General features: G+C 37.0%; 1 protein-coding gene and 1 pseudogene across 3 annotated transcripts in view; one reads left to right on the plus strand and one right to left on the minus strand.

Moving 5' to 3' along the window:
- The window catches only part of PCCA (propionyl-CoA carboxylase subunit alpha), a 488,979-nt gene that overhangs the window by 88,170 nt on the left and 378,926 nt on the right, over window positions 1-21,883 (plus strand). Inside the window, exon 1 of one of the 3 annotated variants that reach the window (XM_036011417.1) lies at window positions 3,799-3,928. The exons of the other annotated variants lie outside the window; for them this stretch is intronic. The gene's annotated coding sequence lies outside the window, so the exon portion shown is untranslated. Of the gene's footprint in view, window positions 1-3,798; window positions 3,929-21,883 lie in introns of those variants that run through there. 3 annotated transcript variants of the gene reach the window in all.
- On the minus strand, window positions 16,129-17,687 carry LOC118497379 (annotated as a pseudogene).

Genomic DNA, 21,883 nt, shown 5'->3' on the forward strand with positions numbered 1-21,883 from the left:
TGTGTACTAACACATTCGCTCTTCATAATAGCCCTATAGGTGGATAGTGCATTCTTCACTTTACAAGATGTAAGAAGCAAAATGAAGGTGAGTTCAACAAGTTGCTTAAGGTCAAACAGCTATTAGTGCTAAGGCAAGGATTCGAAACCAGGCATTGCCTATACTCCTAATTTCTGGGCAGTGCTACCTCTGAAGAAGAGATCGTACAACTTGTTGTGGAGCAAAACAAAATAAAATCTTAAAATGTTTTCAACTTTTTAAATCACCTATCATTCTCTTCCCTGTAAGACTATAATTTTATAATTGTTATAATTTTGTAATTATAACTTTTAAGCCCCTTATTTCTAGCTTATAGAACATTTCCAGAACCAAAGGGAACTATATACAAGATGAAGTGGGAATAAAAAGCAGATGAAATAAGATGAAAGCACATAGAAGAACAATAGAATGCTCTAATGGTGGTTTTGAGTAGAATCTGTAGCGTGGTGGTTCTAGTTGAGTCAGTATATAGCAGCCATATCAGCAACCGAGAGCACACACGGAGGACTTGCTTTTTAAATGCCAGTGTAATTTTAGTGAGTGGGGTGTGGGAGTCTTACCAGTAACAGTATTTGCTAGCAATTCAAACCAGCAAAGGGGATGATTGACTACAGATATTGAAGGATATCAAATAAGGAATAAGAAGAAATAGAAGATAAAAATGGTTCTCTCTGTGGTACCAAAAGTAATAAATAACATAGACATATCTATTCTATAGAAGGTAGATAAATGTTTCTATCATTTGGGGGAAATTAACCTGAATAAGTACATTTTCCTTAAGGTAAGAGAAAGTCAAAGCTCCAACTTTGTATATACAGGTATAGTTCTGAATGAGAAGACTTTGTTAAAGGATTCGTCTCTGATAGGGGAAGGATGAGGACTTGGGTTCCTAGTGAACAAATGGTCCTCTTGTTTGGGGGGAATTGTCAAATATTATAGAAAGTGGTTTCATATGTACTGTTTTCTTTCACTCTGTATGCACCCTGTGATATGATCTCTAATTTATATATTGTGACTTGATCAGAAAAATAAAGTTTTTCTTAATCACATTGTCACAGGTGGGCACAGGTAACCAAGTTCTTGGTGATCAGGGCAAAGAATTGAACCAAACACCCAGAGTTTATAGTAGAGAACATGGGAGCAGGCCAACTCCAAGCAGAGATTGACCTCATGGGCTGGAGGGACTCTATTTTTATAGGCAGATCCTTCCTGGCTAGTTTTGGTGGGCTTTTACTATGCATGTACAAGTAGTTGTATTACTTTAAAGCTACTGCACATGTGGTCTCCCATGATTTTCCCTGACTGGCTGCCAGGGAAGGGGGTCCCACAATGTTACCAAATGGACCCCCCTTCTCCTGGGGTCCCCCTGTACTAGGTTCACTTTGCCCCTTGCCAGAAAATTATAGTTCTCCATGTTAGAGATTGGTGAAAAGGAAAGGAATTTATTCAAGTTATGTAGACTTGAGAGTAATGACTTAATATCATCATCAAAATCCCATATTCCCTTAAAACACCCACAAACACACACAGTCCTTCCTTCCCCCCTTTGCCCAGTCTGGGGTACCGTATCTCAGGAAAAGAAATAGAGGTCCATGGCTCAGGCAGCCCCCAGTTCTTCCCAGTAATCCGTGCTCAGCTGGTAGGCCTCCCTCGGTTCCTGGCACCATCAGTTGTGTCGTTGGTATCTCCAGTTCTTATTCCAAAACCACATGGCACCTTCTCATGGCCCACCAGCAAAAGTCCTTTCACCTCTTCCTTCCTGCAGTGTCTCTCCTGCATTCTTCGAACTGCTAAGAGAGAGCTCTGCATCGCTGCTACATCTTGCTTTCTGGCTTCCTAAGGTATGTGGCAAAGGGAGACCCAAAGTCACATGGCGATTTTCTGTTAGCTGCATGGTGATTCTTTGCTAAAGTTGCTTGATAATTCTTTGCTAAAGCCTCGTGGTGATTCTTGTCATGGCAGCTGTGACTGGGTTTAAATTCCACCACCAATCTACCTCTGCAGCCCCATTTCCAACTCCTCCCACAATCGGCTGCACGTACCAGCATTCCTGTATTTTCCAGCTTTTCTGGGCTGCCATAGTAAATATGGGCTGGTGTGGCCCCGTGGCATGGAGCCAATCATTTCCAAGCTCTCTTGAAGACTTTGTAACCAGGAGGGGTTGCCTCCCAGTTACATCTTGGGTGGAAGTCACTCCCTTCTCCCTGGCTCAAAGCATGGCCATGGCTATTTAACACACCTATCAAACCAGTGAAAGGTTATAGATATGTTAAATGACTGTTCTAGAGGTTATCTTCAAAACTGTTGCTATGCAAAACAACTCAATGGTCCTGCTCCATCTATCTCATTCCCCACCTCAGACTTGTGGGGGGTGAGGACATCCCATGTTTTTAATGTTTCCTGGACACCCTGAGTTCTGGACTCTATTACAAATCCTTCTTTTGGGGGCCCTCTTATGATATACTAGTAGGTAATACTTTTTTTTATTGGAATGTATTATTTTTTCAAGTCCTGAGGGTTCTAAAATCTATAGAGTTTAATTGCACACCATTATATGGAAAAATTAAGTTTAGCCAAAAACCACAAAGAGAAAAAAAACATAACTAGATTTTAAATATTTTTTATATTTCAATGTTTGTTGTGACTAATTTTTTATGGCTTTTAAGAAGTTAGTACAATTTTTAGGTCATCAAGAAAATATAAAATTATATTTAAACATTCTAATATTATAAGTGCCTGCTTGTATTTATAGTATTTTTTGAAAAAAGTCACACAATAACTTAAAATAATAAATTAACATATTAATGTCTTTATTCATTCATTCTAGTGCCACATTTGTTTTGAAGTTTTCATTTAAAATTTATTTTAATTATGAAAATCAACTTATTTTAGAAGTTAATAGATAGTAAATGTCTATTCATGGTTTGTTTTGGATTTTTCCACTGTAAATTATAGTTTGGGTTATGGTGAATAGGCTAATATTCTGTGCCTCAATTAATGAACCCCTGTTCACATGAACCACATATTTTATATATTTTGAGATCTAAATTATTAGTTAGAATGATTTTTAATTTTTTTCCTGACAAACTTTTCAGAGTCTTGGGAAGTTCCTGGTCTAGAATTTGTTGACTGAATTAGTGAATAAACCAATAGATTAGTACTTTTTTTTTAACACCTAGGGATTTTATTTTTACTCTTTGGAAACTTTTTGAAATAATGGCAGATTTTAGATGAGTTTCACAAACCTTTTTTAAAATTTTTTATTTTTTTTTCCTTTAATTGTTGTTCTAGTATAGTTGTCTCCATTCCCACCCCCCCTTGCTCCCCACCATCCCAGTGGGGAGAAGGGGGAAGGGTTTTCAGGAACAACTATAAAGGACACATGGAGTTTCACAAATCTTAATCAAAGCTCACCATGTTTACAATAACATTTTGCACAATATTTTTAGTTGATGAAGTGTAAAAATTTCAAGTTTATCACAGCTTTTCAGTCTATGAGGTATTAAAAGTGGTGACAGGGCTGCTCTGTTACTGTTTTGCAGCTAGCTCTTTTAATTGATGTTGAATTGTGGTTTTCCTTGCACACAGGGTTAAGTAAAAAGTTGTAATCATCTAGTGAGCATTTTTCCTTTAATGTGCTCATTAGTGGTGGCAAGTCCAGGTTTCAGCACATGTCAGTAATTTACATTTCATTGCTGAGTGGCTGCCCTTGTTCAAGAGTTGTTTCTAAGCCTGATGAATATATATTGGGAATAAACAGTAGAAGAATTGAAAGCCAAATGCCCTGCCAGGCCTTTCAGTTGGTTCTGAAGCTTCTAGTGGATCTCTGATTAGCAATGCATGAAGCAGGATGAAAATGCAAAGATGAGGCCTACGAAAGTTGCCACAGGTAGACTATCCCCTTAAATCCCTCTTTTGTGACCACCTTCCCATTTCATCTTTCCCAAATTTTACTTTCTTGGCAGACTTTCTGTTAAGCTGCAAATACTCTTTTAGACCTAGGAAGTGAACAATAGAGGATCAACTTGGTTCCTTTAGTCCTTCTAACTATTAAGCCAAGTCTGATTGTTATGCAGTAGTTGACAGAAGCGAGGGGCTTGATAGGCTTTCCAGCTCCTAGGGACCTCATTAATGTGATTGGGATCTCTGTGGTGATTCCTTCTGGGATTCAGTTTTCCCTCTTTGCCTGATTGGTACCAGCTTGTTGTGGCTTTTGAAAGCTTGCGTAGATCATTAAAAGGTAATCTGTGGGCAGCGTTGCTGTACATAGGGACAAGATTCATGTTAATGTTGTATTTGAAACTGAGGTATTTGGGGAAATCCAGAAGTTTTCTTTTTGTAGAAAAGCTTGCATTTTTAGAACTCAGGATTTTATTCTGAGTTACTTCATGCACAGATGGAGTAGTGTTAGGAAATGCCAGTCTAACTATCTTTAGAAGATTAAAGATGTAATTCTTTATACATTTTAAATATATTTTCAAATTTTTGGATATTTGGGTTTATTGTAAGTAGATATTAGTATTGCTATTGTGTGTGTTTGTAGGATCATCTGTTGTCTACTTATTTATTTTTTTGTGATTTGTATCAAAACATTGAATTCAAGAAGTTTTGTGCAGAATTCATGGCTAGAATCAAAAATGAGTGAATTTATGACCAATAATACAGTATTAAAAGACATTGAAAAATATCAGCACTCAAGTTAGATTATTATTTTATGGTAAATTCAGTTGGTTGTAATTTAGCTCTTAGATCATCTAAAAATGAAGCCAAGTTAAGCATAGTGTATTATGTCTGTATATTAGTTTTTTGTTAGCTAGAATTTTAATAGAGGAACATGGAGCAACATTGTTTTGGAAATTTTTTTAATGTGTGTAAAGATAAAGATACAAATCTTGATAGTATTAGTTTAGTAATGTTCTGACCAGTGTTTGTAGGCTTTGCAAAAGTGTAACAATACATTTACCTTTTAAATGACTACTTGAAACTATTCCTTTTGGATGGTTGCCAGATAAAAGCCTCATGGGATTAAGTTCTGGACAATCACTTGCAAATTTGTGGGGGATATCAGTGACTTTGAATATTTAACTGTCCAAACTGTCATCTACATGCATTCTGTCACTCCATTCGGTAAAAAATTTAGAAGTTTGTCAGCCAGTTAGAATTAGAGGTGACATCTGCTTTTAATTGGTGTTTTATTTTCTTCCAAGTCAGTAAAAATTCAGTAAGACATGAATTATCAAATTTTGCAATGCTAAGCAACTTGTCAAGTGACAGTACTACCTTGAGCAGTTGTACAGATGGGAAGTGTTAAAAAGTTGATTAATCGTCAGGAGTTCAGATTATGGTTTTAGAAGGCTAAAGCTTTTATAACCATTGCCAGCTTTTCAGTGTCAGATAGTATTCATTTGTTAATTTTGTAGGCTTTTTTCAATTACTGGCAAATTGCCTCTTATATAATGAGCACTTAACTGTATAGTTTTAGTGATACTTGATCTAGTACGCTTAGGGTTAGATAAGGCAGCATAGATTTCATCTATTTCTCAAATCTATTTGTTTAGTAAACATCTTAAAGTTTTTTGCTAAAAAATTGAAAAAATCTAAATATGAGCTTTAAATGGTATTCTCTAATACATACTCATGACGTGTGTGAGAATATCTGTTTGAATCTTGGCAAAGGAAGCCTTGCTTGGACCCCCTGTTGAAAAAGAAAATTGATTTTTTCTGTTTTTACCATTTTCAAACCATTTTAAGATATAAAGCATAAGAATAAAGAAATCAGTTCTTTCAAGAAGAGCATTTAAAAATAACTCAAGACTTCAAACATTCTCAGAACTAAAAAAGACCAAAGAAAATATTCCCATCATACTGATTACATTTAACTTTTCTCATTACTGAAAATTTCTGTAGGACACTAAGTAGTCTCTTTACAGAAAGTTTGTCTTTAAAAATTCAGCTGTGAAGGAGTGTTCTTTTTCTGTTTGTTTTTTGCAAAAAAGCTACTCAATAATGTGGAATTGAATTTTCTCCTTTTTGTATTTGAATAGAACTATATATTAGAGGTAGAATTTTGTTTTAAAAGTGGTTAGAAGTTGTAGCAACATTTCTCAGTTTAGTTTCTTAATATGACTAGACTACAATTTAATTCAGATTTTCTTTTTTGTTGTTCTGATAAATGTTTTATGTAGTAATGCATTTTTTGCTACCAGAAAATCATTGGGTTATTTAATTTGATTCAGAACTCTGTCCTGTTCAGTTACTTGGATGTTGTGTAAATTTTATTTCAACTTAAAAACTAGAGAAGATGCTTGAGTAAATTAATCTTAGTTTTACATACAGTTGCAAAGTAGCATCTTAAACCCAAGGGCCATATTAAGCAGTTCTTATACATTTTTAGCAAATAGTTGAAAAACAGAAAACTTAGATCTTTTAAGCTAAACTATTCAGAACACATTTATAGTCATTTTGATGCCCGATAACTTCAGGGTTCATTGCCCCTGTGCATTTTTCAAATTATTTGCTTCTTAATACATAAGGCTTTAATTTACCTCCTACTGACAAACCCCAAGTGGGTTTTTAAGAATTTTGAAAGTGGACTACTATAGTTGTGCTGCAGCACTGGTTTTGATTGCTGACACAGAATTTCCTATGACACCCCAGATTTAGATGGATGGGAAGTTCAGGCAGCATCTTCTGGGCAATTGGTAGGTGTCCCCCCACTCCAGATACAGAATTACTGGTTTCTAGAATATTTTTCTTTCTTTGAATCCTGTTTTATCTCTATTTAGAAAATAATATAGATACAAGATTTAACCCCATTTCATTCACTGTTAATTTTTTTGTTTGTATGGTCTTTTTTTATCTCAATTTTTACAGGATAATAACAAAGTTAAATATTTGTACCTTAAAGTAGCCTAAAGCAATAATTATTGTTTCTGTAAATAGCTGATATTATAAGTAAGTGTAATTTATATACTGATTAATAATATTATCTCCAGGCTACATTCTCTTAGAGGTGTACAAAGTCACTTCTATATCATCTGTTTAAACTTGTAAGTTTTTAAGGAATAAGGAAAACAGTTGATACCTGTATTTTATGAAAAGAAGATGAAAACCTACAGCTAACATTTGTATTGTGGTAATAATTTACTTTTCTGGCTTTAAATACTGTCATGATCTTTTAAGAAACAGATCGTGGTAGACTCGTGTTAATCATTTCTATGTTTTCAGCTCAGTTTGGTCACTAATACTTGACTTGTTACTTAGATTCTTGCTTCTTGCCTTATTGCATGCAGTTTCTATTGTTTAAATTACCAAGCTTTCTTTATCATGTGATCCTGTCATTCTATTGACAGTTGATGGGATCATGGATTAGTGTCTGACCCAAAAGACAATCACCTATAGAAGGGTCATGGGCCATGGTGTGTGTGTGTGTCTGGCTGGGGTGGGTGTGGATGTGTGTGGTGGGGGTTGTGAGTGGTGGTGGGGTGCAGAAAAGGTTGTGACATTTGAACTGTAATAACTGAAAGATGAGAAGGAGCAGCCAGCATGTGAAGCTCTGGGGTAAGGTCTCTGCAGGCAGAGGGAATAGCAGGTGTAAATATTCTGAGGCAGGAATGAGATTAGCATGTTGGATCCAGAGAAAGAAGCTGGTGTGGCAGGAGAATAATGAATGAGGAGGTGTTAGAGGATGAGACTGGAAAGATAGGTTCAGGGAAGATCAGCTAGGGCCACTGTAAGAAGATGGGATTTTAATATAAGCAGTTTTGGGGAGGCTGGGAGGAGATTTTAAGTATGTAGTGACATGATATGATATACTTCTTTATTACTATATAACAAGAATGCATATCAGGCTGAAGAATTATGTGATTAAATGTAGTTACAATACTAGGAGCATAAACATTTAAACTATATACTAAATATGACAAGTAACTGTGCCCTGGAAGAAATTCAAGTATCATACTGGTCAACATGTGGAGAGTCCTAACTTCTTAATTTTGTCCTACTGTTTTTTTAGGAAACATGTCTCTATGGAAACAAAGCTATTGTCTAATTTTTCAAATTTCCTCCCCTCCCCTCCCCTCCCCTCCCCTCCCCTCCCCTTTCAACAGAGGGGAAGGGAGGGAGAGAAGGAGAGAAACATCAGTGTGTGGGTGTCTCTTGGGTGTTCCCTACTGGGGACCTGGCCTGCAACCAAGGCATGTGCCCTGATTCAGAATTGAACTGGCAACCCTTTGGTTCACAGTCCAGCACTCAGTCCACTGAGCCACACCAGCCAGGGCTAATTTAAAAAATTTTTTAAAGATTTTATTTATTTTTAGAGGGAGGGGAAGAAAGGGAGAAAGAGAAACATCAATGTGTGAGAGACACAATTGATTGGCTCTTGTATGCTTCCAACCTGGGGCCTGGCCCGCAACCCAGGCATCTTCCCTGACTGGGAGTCGCCAATGCCCTTTTGGTTTGTGGGATGATGCCCAACCCACTGAGCCACACCAGTCAGGGCACTATCTTCTAATTTATGCTTTGCAAATAATCTACTTTTTAGTAAACTGCACCCTTATTAATATCAAGAATCATTCCTCTTCCCACAATGGTTTATTTTCCTAAACCTGGATTATTCAGTTTTGAAAAACACTCTAGTAAGACAGCCCATGGGAACCTCTGACCCTTCAGATTCTGAGTAGTCAGTGGGTAGGTGTGACTACAAAGGGAATAAATTTCTGGTTAAGGTGGCCACTTTTCAATCTCTCATTATCTTTCCACCAGTGTTAACTACTGATTTACTTCTTTAGCTTTCTGTCTGGCTAGCAGGTGATGGTTACACCACATAAATAAAGTATGGTAGGCACACATGTGCTCACATTCCAGGGCACAGTTTACCTCTGCAACATTTTTCCCACCATAGATGATTTACTTATGCGGGTTATGTTCATCTTATGTTTCCTGACAATAATTGACTCAGGGTGAATCAATGAAGCCAGTTTGGGCCAATGAAACATGATGAGAGGTTTTTTTGGGATAAACATTCTCATTTTTAAGAGAGACAGGCATCGGTGCTCAAGGTTTCTCTTTCCCTCCCTCTGCACAGGTCTTTGGTGAATGACAGGGCTTGGTGCTACTGGCAGCCATGTGGTGATCATAAGAATAACTAGCCCAAGGACCGAGTTGACTGAGGCAGATCTGAGAGAATGGCAGAGAAATCCAGAATCGGGAGATATATTTTTAGAAGAGTTTCTGTCTAAAAGTGTTGGGGGAGTATGTTGCAGGTAGCGGGAATAGGGGCATTTAATGGGTTAACAACATTTTGTGCTTTAGTAGACATTTACTGAAAAGCTTTCCTATCCCATTGTGCTAGACCCAGAGGTACTCAGTTAAAAATAAAGTAGGGCACAGATTTTGCTTTTCCAGGAACTTATTTATAGATATTCGGTTTTGATTCCTTCTATGACTGTCCATTTTATTGGATTTGGGGACTGAAAGAACCCTTAGTTTTTAATATTCAGTTGGAAAGTTTACAAACCCAGGGCTTAAAGCATTAACCATTACTGTTAGAGAATCAGTGTCAGAGCTGTGAGTTGCTTTAATGATGTTGTTGGGAAGCTAAACGTATCTGAATATTATATAGGGGCACTTTGAGGAATCCAAGAGTGAGAAGATTGGTGGGCTTGAAGAAAGTATTGGAAGTAGAGAATGGCCAACCATCAGGTTTTATTTCTCTTTGTGTTTATGCTTTATTCTTAGAAATCTTTTTGTAAGCCTGTTTACTGACTTACTCTGCTTCTCTGCTCACATGGCCCTGTGGAAGATGTGGACCAAATCATATGGCCCCAAATATGGCCCCAAATTTATGTGCTTTAGGACTGGCATCCTGAATAGAGGAAGGTTTCTTTTGCACTCTTCCCATTCTTAGGAAAGGAACTGCCATAAATCTAGTTTGGAATAGCTGCTTTTTGGTACAGTCATCGATATTCAGGGGTCAAGATCAAATCATTCAAAAGGAATGCAGTTGAGTGATTTTTTTGCTGTGGTTGGGAAAAGGGGAGTTCAGGAAAGTTGTGAGCTGGCTGACTCTCCCACAATATGTTTATTATACTAAGTATAGGGCAATATGATAATTGTAATGGTCAAAGTATAACTAGAATAGGGGTTGTATGCAGATAGTGGTTAATTCAGGTATGTTGGGGGTTGGGTACAGCTGGGGAGAAAATTGTTAAACTTCAAATAAGAGGGGTGTATGTGTATGTGTATGAAAGAATTAGTGAAGAAGAGTATTTTGTATTTGTTTAGCTATTGGTTTCCTCCCCAGAAATTTTCTCCTCTCATAAAAACTCTGTGCCCTTATTATGCATAAATCTGAGTTTCATAATTGTGGCATTATTAAAGGTATAAAGTATACATATAGAAGAAAGTTATGGACTTATTGAGCCAGGAGGAACATAGAGTTTATCTAATTTGAGTGGCATATATCTTTTGATATGGTAGATACTGATGAATACAAAGATGAAGCAGGTTCACTACCTGAAGAACTTTATAAGAAGGAGATACAACAGAGAAGAGTTTAACTCATAAGAGAGTCTTAAATGACCTTTTGGAAGTCAGATGGTGAAGTGATTAATATTAATGGAGGAGGAATGTCTAGAAAACTATAATGAAGAAGGTGGCATTTGAACTAGGCCTTGAAGATACGTAGTATTTAGGTAGAGAAGATGATAGAGAAGAATGAGATACAGAAGGGAAAAGACATTTCAGTTTTTAAGAAAGATTTTATTTATTTATTTTTAGAGAGAGGGAAGGGAAGGAGAAAGAGGGAGAGAAACATTGGTGTGTGAGAGAGGGAAGGAAAGGAGAAAGAGGGAGAGAAACATTGATGTGTGAGAGAAACATCACTCAGTTGCCTCTTGCCCAGTACCAGGCCCGCAATGCAGGCATATGCCCTGACTAGCAATCAAACTGGTGACTTTTTGCTTTGTAAGATGATGCTAAACCAACTGAGCCATGCCGGTCAGGGTGGGTAAGGACATTTCAGAAAGGGAATTAAATTTCTTGGTTCTACCTTCAAAATAAATTCAGAATCCGATCACTTCTCCCACTATCAGTGCTACCATTTATGCCAATTGCCAGTATCTCTCCTCTGCATCATGTTTGCCTCCTATTTGGCCTCTAAGTGTCCATTTTTATCTCCTTTGTAGATATTCTCAAAATCCAGATTCTCAAATTCTGTCAACCTGTAAGTCAGGCATCAGGATTTCTCTGTGAAAAACCAGACAACAAGACATATTTAATAGCTGTTCATTTCATTCAGTGTCAGAACCAAAGTCGTTCAAGTCCCCTGTCCTGCTTCTGACCAAATTATTTTACTCTTTTTCTCATTTGCTGTGTTTTAGCTCTTCCTGGAGGTAAGGTATGCTTATAACCTCAAGGCCCTTTCATTTGATAGTTTCTTTGTCTAAAATACTGAATCTCTAGATATGCAGTACCTTTTATAGGCCATTAGTCAAAGTCATTCTCTTAAAGATACTTAACTCTGACTATCCTAATTAATATGACAAGTTATCATTCTCCTACCACCTCCCACTCTCTCTTTTTTGCAGTCATTTTGTTACTTTTTATTTATTTATATTCTAAGTGTATTTTATTGATTATGCTATTACAGTTGTCCCAGTTTTTTTCTCCCCTTTATCCTCCTCTGCTCTGCGCCCTCCAGCATTCCCCTTCACCCCTCTTAGTTCATGCTCATGTATGAATAAGTTTTTTGGTTTCTTTATTTCCTACACTGTTCTTAACCTCCCCCTGTCTATTGTATGCCTACCAATTATGCTTCTTCTGTCCCTCCCTTCACCCCACCTTCCCTCCCCCTCCCTACTGATAACTATCCTAGTGATCTCCATTTCTGTGAATCTGTTCCTGTTCTAGTTGTTAGTTTAGTTTGTTTTTGTTTTTTGGGGTTCAGTTGTTGATAGTTGAGAGTTTGATGTCATTTTATTATTGATAGTTTTGATCTTCTTTTATTTATTAGGTAAGTCCCTTTAATATTTCATATAATAAGGACTGAGTGATGATGAACTCCTTAACTTGACCTTATCTGGGAAGCACTTTATCTGCCCTTCCATTCTAAATGAAAGCTTTGCTGGATAGAATAATCTTGGATGTAGGTCCTTGTCTTTCATGACTTGGAATACTTCTTTCCAGCCCCTTCTTGCCTGCAAGGTTTCTTTTGAGAAATCAGCTGACAGTCTTATGGGAACTCCTTTGTAGGTAACTCTCTCCTTTTCTCTTGCTCCTTTTAAGATTCTCTCCTTCTCTTTAATCATGAGAAATGTAATTGTGATGTGCCTTGGTGTGTGCTTCCTTGGGTCCAACTTCTTTGGGACTCTCTGAGCTTCCTGGACTTCCTGGAAGCCTATTTCCTTTACCAGATTGGGGAAGTTCTCTTTCATTATTTTTTCAAGTAAATTTCAACTTCTTGCTCTTCCTCTTCTCCTTCTGGCACCCCAATGATTTGGATGTTGGAATGCTTTAAGTAGTCCCAGAGGTTCCTAAGTCTCTCCTCATTTTTTGAATTCTTGTTTTTTCATTCTGTTCTAGTTGAATGTTAATTTCTTTCTTCTGCTCTAAACCATTTATTTGAGTCCCAGTTTCCTTCCTGTCACTGTTGGTTACCTGTGCATTTTCCTTTATTTCACTTTGCATAGCCTTGACTTTTTCCTCTATTTTGTGACTGAGCTTAATCAGTTCTGTGAGCATCCTTATTACCAGTGTTTTCAACTGTGCATCTGGTAGGTTGACTATCTATTTATAATTTAGTCTGTTTTTGGAGCTTTGATCTGTTCTTTCATTTGGGCCATATTTCTTTGTCTCAGCACACCTGCTATGTTGTAAGGGGTGGAGCCTTAAGTATTCACCAGGGTGGGCAATCCTATTTGCTGGGTTGTGGTGCTGTCTGTGAGGAAGGAGTCAGAGGGAAAAGAATGCTGTATGCTCTGCTCCACCCCTACTTTGTATCACTTTCCTCTCTTCCCACAAGCAGATTGTACCCTTTCAGGTGCTGAATCCCAGGTGGGTGGGTTTGTATACATTCTAGAATCCTGCGTGTCTCTCTAGTGAACTCTCCTGTGAGAGTGGGAGTTTCTCCCTCCTTCACAGCCCCCACAGATTTTACAGCTAGAAGTTCTGAGCCTTTAGTTTTTCCATCAGCCTGCCCTACCTGCCTCTTGCCTCATCTGGGTCTCCACAGCCTTGCTGCTGGTCTTCTCTGCCCAGCTGCCCATCTCTACCCCTTCTATCAGTCTGGATGCATGTTTCTTTAACTCCTTGGTTGTTGGAGTTCCATGCAGTTTGATTTTCTGGTAGTTCTGGTCAGTTATTGTTTTTAAATGGGTTGTTGTCTTTCTTTTGGTTGTATGAGGAAGTGAAGCATTTCTACTTATGCCTCTATCTTGGTGAGAACTCTACTACCTCATACTCTGAATTCCCGTTTTCTAATTTAGTTTTCTCTAAAGTAACTGCTACTGGATATGTATTTTATTTTGTTGGTTTCTCTCCTACTGGAGTTTTTTTTTTCTTTGTTGATTGTTACTATTTCCTCAGTACCTAAAACAGTTTCTGGCTCATACTTATGTGCTTAATGAGCAAATAAATGAATAAGAGCTCGATTGTCTAGATTTATTTTTGGGTCACTCATGACACAAATTTGACACTCTGAAGTCTTTTAAGTATACACACTTAAATCTGGAAACCATTTCTAAGTCATCTCTGGAGGATGGTTATTCAGCTATTACTCATGCTTATGATGGGAATTTTAAACACTTTTATCATATAGACTAATGTTTGTCAAACATTTTCTATAGAGGGCCAGATAATAAACATTCTTAACTTTGCAGACCATACTGTCACAATTACTCAACTCAGTTCTAACTACATAACACTGCAGTTGTAGTTTGAAAACAGCCCCAGACCAGCACTTTTCAAGTGGTGTGCCACAAGAATTTTTAAAACATGCAATACCTGACTGTTTAGTCAGGGGAACTGACCTCTTTTCCCTTAGATTGTCAAATGAAAAAATGACAACAGCCAACAGAACAATAGCTATCCAGTGTGAATGAATGAAAATGATACCTGTTTTTTTGTCAGATCAGCAAAAATATATTTTTGGTGTGCTGCAGAATTTTAGTAATTAGTTTATATGCATCATGAGATGAAAAAGGTTGAAAATCATTGCCCTAAACTATAGTTAAATGGTCAGATATGGCTGTGTTTTAGTAAAACTTTATTTATACACACTAAAATTAGAGTTTTATATAACTTTTAACATATCATGAAATATTGTTTAAAATTTTTTTCAACTATTTAAAACATCCCTTCTAAGTTGGAGAGAAATTGACTACTCTGTGGTATGAGTGTGGTGTTTGAAACAGCTACATATCTGTACAAATATATTCAGCCCAATACACATTTCTCTATCTTGTTCATAAGAACATGTATTTAATGCCACTAAAAGAGACTTTGAGTGACATTGTCAATAAAAAAAACACATGGTATAGTTATTTCTGCTATCAATTGAGAAGACATAGTAATATGGAAAACAAAAAATAAGGGTAATAAGTAATCTCAGACTGTGCTGTATAACTTAAATGTATAGGGCATAGTAATTATACATAATAGCATATAATTAAACATGTAATTAGGTATACATTTTCTTTAGTGTGTGTCACTTGAGAATGTGGACAATGAATTCAGAAATGCTGAGGAGTTATTTTCAGAATTTAAAAATTTCTGTGGTTAATAGAGGATTACTCACACTGCTGAAATGTATGTAAAATATCCCTGGCCAGGTGGTTCAGTTGGTTGTAGTGTTGTACCATACATCAAAAGACTGAGGGTTTGATTCCTGGTCAGGGCACATACCTAGGGTGCGAGTTTGATCTTTATTCAGAGTGCGTACGGGAGGTGTGTTCCTCCTTGGGTCCAACTTCTTTAGGACTCTCTGTGTTTCCTGGACTTCCTGGAAGTCTATTTCCTTCACCAGATTGGGGAAGTTTTTCTTCATTATTTGTTCAAATAAATTTTCAACTTCTCGCTTTTGTTCTTCTCCTTCCGGCACCCCTATGATTCAGGTGTTGTAATGCTTAAAGTAGTCTTGGAGGTTCCTAAGCCTCTCTTGATTTTTTTTGAATTCTTGTTTCTTCATTCTGTTCCAGTTGGATGTTTATTTTTTTCCTTTTGTTCCCGACCATTGATATCAGTCACAGTTTCCTTCCCTTTACTGTTGGTTCTCTGTATATGTTGCTTTATTTCACTTTGGGTAAACTTCAGTTGTTCCTTCATTTTGCGATCGAGCTCAATCAGTTCTGTGAGCATCTTGGTTACCAGTGTTTTAAACTGTGCATCAGATAGGTTGGCTATCCCTTCATCGCATAGCTCTTTTTCTAGAGTTTTGATCTGTTGTTTTATTTGGGTCCTATTGCTTTGTCTTGGCACACCTGTTATGTTGTAGAGGGCAGGGCCTTAGGTATTCACCAGTGTGGGGTGACCCTCTTTGCTGCATTGTGGCACTGTCTGTGGGGGAGGAGTCTGAAAGGGAACAATATAGTTCACTTGCTCCATTCTAGCCCCACTTTTCAACAAACTGTTGTGTAAGACTGGGAGTTTCTTGCACCATAGCAACCCCTGAGGTAGTTTACAGTTAGCTTGAGTCTTTAGCTTCCCATTCAGCTAGCTCTGCCTCACTGGTGTGGTCTGCTACCTTGCCCCCTTGGTCCTCCACCTGCCGCCTTGCTTTGAGTCCTCTCCACTTTGGCTGTCCATTTCCACCCCTCCTACTGATCTGGATGAATATTTCTTCTGTAATTCCTTGGTTGTTGGACTTCCATACAGTTTGATTTTCTGACAATTCTGGTTATTTTTTGTTTTAAATTTGTTCTTATTCTTCTTTTGGTTGTGCAAAGAGATAAAGTGTATCTACCTATGCCTCCATCTTGGCTGGAGCAATGTCTCAATAGAGAAATTATTTTAAAGAACTTTTTTCTATTTTATTTAGAAATATACAGATGAGTAAGTTTAAAGCAATTATTTTGCATTTATGTGACCATTTAATATTACCAACAATAATTATAGTTCTTTATTGTTTATTATTCTAAGGTTCTTATTTTAAACCTATAAAATTATACCTTTTCAGCCTAAGATCATTTCTGTGCTTTCCTCTCATTTAAACAAACAAAAAATCCTGGAATCAATTTACATGTTAACTTGAAAATTCTTTGCTAGAGTGGACAACAGTATTGAAAAAGGACTGACTTTCTTTAGGGCTTCATTATAGGTAACCTAAAGAAGACAGAGTGTTTTTTTTAATTATCTTGATTTTTAATGACTGAAACAAAAAAGATCCAAAGCCACAGCTTCTGGAAGAACCATTTGTTCTTACTGGTCTTGTTCCTCTCTTCACACTTGACCTTGGCCTCCTGTTGGACCTTGCATTTCAGAGCAGAGTCTCTGAAGATGTCTTTGTTGATGGCAGTTTTGTCCAAGATATCCACAGAGTACCTTGTGAACATGAGGTGATTATAGTTATAACCTTTCACAAAAGACTTGATCTTAGACCTCTTGGTGATTTCTTCTTGCCCATGGCAGCTGTCAATTTGTGAGGACAGTGGTCAATTACAGCCACTAGAGCATGCCTGTAGGGGTGGTCTGATGTGCCATCATCAATGTTCCTCATGATGACCGCTTTGTGTCTGAAGTAGCATCTAGTCCAGCCAGGACCAGCACCACCTTTCTGGTTTTCATAAACTTGCCCATGTCAACAGCAGCCACCGGGGCCTAGAGCAGAAAGGGCTAGAAGTATGTGTTTTGAATTAGTTGGATTTCATGAGTTGTTGGCCTCTATTTCTTAGTATGTCTTCACTAGAGTTTATCCTCCTGTTATGATAGTTGAAAGTTGCTTGTGGCTGATTAATATTGTATCATTAGAGCACTGTTTCTGATTGGTATGGTGGGGAGGCCTTAGAATACTGTGAAAATGACTTGGCATGTCATCCCAGATCATAGATTTGGTCTTTGATGACTGTTTATATTTTCTGCTGACTTCTAATATTCTCTCTATTAAAATTTGAGTGTGGATATTGCAGCCAAAAGTTCAAAAAGACATTTGAAGTTTATTTGTAATTAAATAACTTAAAATTATCAAAATTATTAAAAATTATTAAATCAGAGTTGAAGTCTTTGGTCAATCAAGTAGAGTAACTATGCTGTCAAAATTGAGCTTTTAAAACTGAAACACATTCTAAACCACAGAGATTTGTAACATGAGCAGTAGTACTCCAAAATACCTTTTACTTTGGAAGTGTGTGCTTAAGGTAATAATAACATGAGTAAACTATTTAAAATATGTTAGAAGTTCTTCACAATACATGGCAGTTGGGATTATATAGTAAATGTGATATGAGCTTTTTAAGATTTCAAGTACGTAGTGTATCCCAAGAAATTGTGTTTATTATTGGTTTGGTGTCTGCTTTGCTGAAGACGTTTTCAGGTCTGTGTAAGGATGTCTTCCACAGGAGTGTCACCCTGGTTGTCCTGCTAACAAGTCACTGATTTGCAAAATGAAACTTAACCTTGTCATCAAACCTGCTTTTTGACTCTGTGTTTCAATGAAGTTTTCTTTTTTTATTTTATTTTAATTATTGTTCAAGTACAATTTTCTATCTTTTACTCCCATCCTGGCCCACCCACCCAGACCTCCCCACCTCCCTCCCATTTCCAGCCCCCCTGGTTTTTGTCCATGTGTCCTTTATGCTTGTTCCTGTAAACCTTTCCCATTTTCCCCTGAAATTCCCCCCAAATTCCCTCCCCCTCCCCTCTGAACACTGTCATCTTGTTCTCTATTTCAGTGTTTTTGGTTATATTTTGCTTGTTTCTTTGTTTTATTGATTAGGTTCTTGTTAAAGGTGAGATCATATGGTATTTGTCTTTCACTGCTTGGCTTATTTTGCTTAGCATAATGCTTTCCAGTTGCATCCATGCTGTTTCAATGAAGTTTTCTGGTCTGCAAATCTTATTGTCATCTTTTACTATATTCCTACCTTGCACTTTATTTTAGTGTTCCTCCCTGAATGCATTGCTAGCTTTACTATTAGTATTACTGCAGCTATTCTCACCAGTCTTCTCTCTGCTCAATTCCCATTTCTATTATATTACTTCCTCACCTACTCCTTTTCACCCAGACCACTGTTCTCCCTCTCAGTCTTTTTTTCCTTGGATCCATCTCAATACTGTTGCCAGACTGATTTTCCTGAGATATTTCAGAATTCTTCAGTGGCTTACTGTTGTCTGTAGAGCCTGTATTCATCAAGGTGGTATTCATAATAACTTCATTTCTGCAAGACCTCCAACACTATCTGTGCTTGTTCACTCTGTAATTCTGTTACCAGAGGATACTGGGCAGTTGTCCAGTTGTACAGTTATCTCTTGACATCTGATGGGATTGGTTCCAGGACCCACTCCCTCTTGCAGATGCCAAAATCTGAGGATGCTCAAGTCCCTTATATAAACCAGTGTAGTATTTGCATACAACCTATATTTGCATATAGACTGCAGCAGGGTATACCTACATACAACTTCACTTGCATGGACTCAGTGTAGTGCCTGGTACATGGCAAATTCAAGTTTTGCTTTTGGAACTCTCTGGGATTTTCTTTGTGTTTTTGAATATTTTTGACCTGAGGTTGGTTGAATCTGTGAATATAAAACCACGGATTTAGAGGTCCAACTATACTGTGGTAGACAATTAAAATTTTTGTCTGTTCAACATCTTTCCTTTTTTGAGAAGAATGTCTTGTTCTTTTTTGGAAGGGCTCTTGCCTGCATTTCAGCCTATGATGGAAATGTCAGCAAGTATGCAAGCAAACAGGATTTTAGGCTGAGAGAAAGGAGCAGTTGAGAGGAAGAGATGAAAGGTATGGGGAAGAGGTCTGTTCAGCTCTTCAGGAAGGATCTGATTTAGTCGTGGCCAAGGGGTCAATAGCAGTATTAGCATCTCAGGAACAAGGCTTTCGTAATGCATTAAAGAGCTGCACACAAGAGGGTGGGAGGGGAGTCCTCACCAGCCAACAGCTGTGTAACTGTGACTTCTAGATTCCTTAACACATATGCAGAAGCTTACTGTGGCTCTCCTCTGTCCTAGGTGCTTTATCATTTAATTCATTTAATTCATTTAATCCTCACACATATAGAAACTGACTCACAGAGTGGTTAAGTAATTTATCCAAGGCCAACTAGATAGTTTTTGGTAGAACTAGAATTCAGGCAGATTCCACAGTCTTTGCTGTTAACCATTATATTCTACTGCTTCTAATTACTGCCTATAATTATAAACCATGCTTGCTAATTGTTTTGTATGATTCAAGTATCATAGGAGGTAAGAGGAGTATAGGTGATGTTAGCCATAACTTCAGAACTTCAAAAGACTATGTAAGGGTGGTGATAGCATACATTTGAAGGGAGTCATGCTGGCTAATAAAACATTTTAAGAGTATAATTTTAGTGAGATTAATGTTCATGCTTACTGATAGTTGATAAAAATGAAGCTTAATCTGTTATATATAATGCCAGTTTTTTCCTCTCATCAGTTGCAAGACCACTTCAATGAAGGGAGAAAATTGCAGTCTGAAGTCTCATTTATCTGGAAGGTTAGGAAGGCCCTGGTTGGACTTTCTGAGAGAAACAGAAATATCAGGTGATCTAAGCATGTCAAAATTGTAGCAGTATTTAGTATGAACTCAGTAGAAAAAAAAATCTCTGATACAAAGAGGAAGGAATTTTTGTCTGGAAAGAATCCCTTTGTCTTTTATTATTTATGCAGTTGATGATTGAATTATTGGCACTTTACATTCATAAGTGCTATTCTAATAAACTTTATTGAGCTGGCTAACAAAGTTTCTGGATATGCTTTATTCCAATTACCATGATCAGTTTCCTACAGTACTTTCATAGTACTCGTGCTGTATTGTGATTTCAGTTGCTTGTTGTATCATGTCTCTTGGTTGGTTTGTCAACTAAGGGAGTTTAGTGATACACCTTTGTCTTGCCCATCATTGTATCCCTAGACATAGGACAGTGCCTGACACTGTGGGGTAATTGGCTGGCATTTGTAGAGTGAATGCATGACTTTAAGTGTTACTAGGATACTGAAGAAGTATACAATTGAGATCTGGTTGTTTGTAGGTCTTAGGAGGTAGAAAAGAGACCCTTTTGGATGAGCGCTGGTCGTGTGTATTCTCATCATCCTCTGGTGAGTGCAGAACCTTTTACAGACCAATGAGAAAGGTGTTTTCTTATATACTTAAATGTTTGCTCTCCCATGCTACTTTTCCAAATCCTAATTGTCTTTCCCTCAACTGCTGATCTTTTTTATGAAGCCTTTCTTGATTCTGACATTCTTCACATTAAGTGCCTGAGTTTTCTTCTCTTTTAATGCATTTACCATTCTCTACCACATATTGTTTTTCTTGTTTGGTATGTATTATTTGTTCTACTAGATTATAAATGCTTTGTGTGCAGAGACCAGATCTGTCTACACCAGCATGCTTCTGAGAATTGAAAGGATAGGTGCTGGGGTAATAGGTGGGTCCTATGACTGTGCCAGGCAAACTTGATATATGAGCACTTCCCAGTAGTCAGCACCTGGTCTTTGACTTGTTGAATGAGCACTAGGACACCTGAACCTATTCAGAAGCATGTGAAATGGGCACGAGGAGACATTCAAGTCAGAAAAAAGCACTTGTTTAGGTCTTAGTCTTGTTTCTATCATTCTACCTGTTTAGGGACTGTGGGTGATTGATTTAATCTCTCAGATCCTAATTTTACTGACATGCTAAGTAGAGATGATTATTTATGTTCTGCTGGTTTTTAGTTCTATTTTTTGAGGAAATAATGTAAAAAACTTTTAATCTAAAATTTTATACAAAGTAAGATGTTACTATGTAATTCTAGAATAAATTGAAGACCTTCTAACTTTGTAAAAAACTAGAACCTGATGGCTGAAATGTTTATCTATAAAATGATTTTTTAGTATAAAGTAAGCCTTAATACAATGCCTTATAAACAGTGATAAGTAAGTAAATGTTGTTTTTATTATTAGTATTATTGCATTCCTTGTTTTTTTATGCCCCTCAAGCTTTAAAAAATGTTTTCCACTTAGAGATAAATTGGGTCATTCTACTACATCTTATTGTCATGATCATTTCATTGCATCCCTATTAATAACTAGAATAAGGGTGAAAGTAGCAGGTTGACAGGTTAAGTTAATCCTGAGTAGTATGAGGAATTACTCAGTTGCTCAGAGCAATTAATTGAAAATCATGACCTTTGCTTTTTTAGCATTCCATTCAGTATTTGAAATAAGCTTTATAATGTAGGCTGTACTAGAGCACAGCAATTGGGTGTGATAACAAAAAAGAGTTTCTCAACTGGAGGTAGAGACTGTTTTATTCAAATCATATGGCTCTTAATTCCATCCAATGGTGGTATCAAAAACTTGATGTGTTCCAGAAAACAGTAAATTAAACAAGGGGTTTGGAAGGACTTCTACTTGTTGTAAAGTTTAAAAGAAATTTATAAATATTTTCAAAGGAAATATAAAAAATACATAATTCAGATAATTCCCTAGATCAATTTTAAAAGTTTTAAAATTAAATTTAATATCTAATATTGGGACTAAAAAATTATCTCTAGCCTTTCTCACCAGTTTATCAACTTATTATTCTCATTCATTACTAGTAGTAAATATTAATAGACAGTGAGGAATGAACAGGAAGGTGAGTCATCAGATATGTACATTAATATCCCCTCATTC

The sequence above is a fragment of the Phyllostomus discolor genome, chromosome 11, assembly GCF_004126475.2.
Source record: "Phyllostomus discolor isolate MPI-MPIP mPhyDis1 chromosome 11, mPhyDis1.pri.v3, whole genome shotgun sequence".
In the NCBI taxonomy this organism is placed as follows: domain Eukaryota; kingdom Metazoa; phylum Chordata; class Mammalia; order Chiroptera; family Phyllostomidae; genus Phyllostomus; species Phyllostomus discolor.